At 48.6% G+C, this 619-nt stretch overlaps 1 protein-coding gene and 1 long non-coding RNA gene across 2 annotated transcripts in view; both read right to left on the bottom strand.

The window, feature by feature from the left end:
- The window catches only part of LOC106530218 (interferon alpha/beta receptor 2), a gene marked incomplete at its 5' end in the record, with an annotated part of 15381 nt that overhangs the window by 8947 nt on the left and 5815 nt on the right, over nt 1–619 (bottom strand).
- Nucleotides 1–619, bottom strand: part of LOC106530219 (uncharacterized) — a 4404-nt gene that overhangs the window by 2232 nt on the left and 1553 nt on the right. Inside the window, exons 3-4 of the long non-coding RNA XR_001311747.1 lie at nt 453–606; nt 35–408 (exon numbers count right to left, since the gene is read on the bottom strand). This is a non-coding gene — a long non-coding RNA (uncharacterized LOC106530219). The remainder of the gene's footprint in view (nt 1–34; nt 409–452; nt 607–619) is intronic.

Raw genomic sequence — 619 nt, 5'->3', positions numbered from 1 at the left:
ACGTTTAAAGATCTGTGGTCCAACGTTTAAAGACCTGTGGTCCAACGTTTACAGACCTGTGGTCCAACGTTTACAGACCTGTGGTCCAACGTTTACAGACCTGTGGTCCAACGTTTACAGACCTGTGGTCCAACGTTTACAGACCTGTGGTCCACAGTTTACAGACCTGTGGTCCAACATTTACAGACCTTTGGTCCAACATTTACAGACCTGCGGTCCAACTTTTACAGACCTGTGGTCCACTGTTTACAGACCTGTGGTCCAACGTTTACAGACCTGTGGTCCAACATTTACAGACCTGTGGTCCAACGTTTACAGACCTGTGGTCCACTGTTTACAGACCTTTGGTCCAACGTTTACAGACCTGTGGTCCAACGTTTACAGACCTGTGGTCCAACGTTTACAGGCCTGTGGTCCACAGTTAACAGACCTGTGGTCCACATTTTACAGACCTGTGGTCCAACGTTTACAGATCTGTGGTCCAACGTTTACAGGCCTGTGGTCCAACGTTTACAGATCTGTGGTCCAACGTTTACAGACCTGTGGTCCAACGTTTACAGACCTGTGGTCCAACGTTTACAGACCTGTGGTCCACAGTTTACAGACCTGTGGTCCTCAG

The sequence above is a fragment of the Austrofundulus limnaeus genome, unplaced genomic scaffold, assembly GCF_001266775.1.
Source record: "Austrofundulus limnaeus strain Quisiro unplaced genomic scaffold, Austrofundulus_limnaeus-1.0 Scaffold501, whole genome shotgun sequence".
In the NCBI taxonomy this organism is placed as follows: Eukaryota; Metazoa; Chordata; class Actinopteri; order Cyprinodontiformes; family Rivulidae; genus Austrofundulus; species Austrofundulus limnaeus.
Note: the sequence above shows the minus strand (reverse complement) of the source record. Positions and strands in the feature narration are given on the sequence as shown.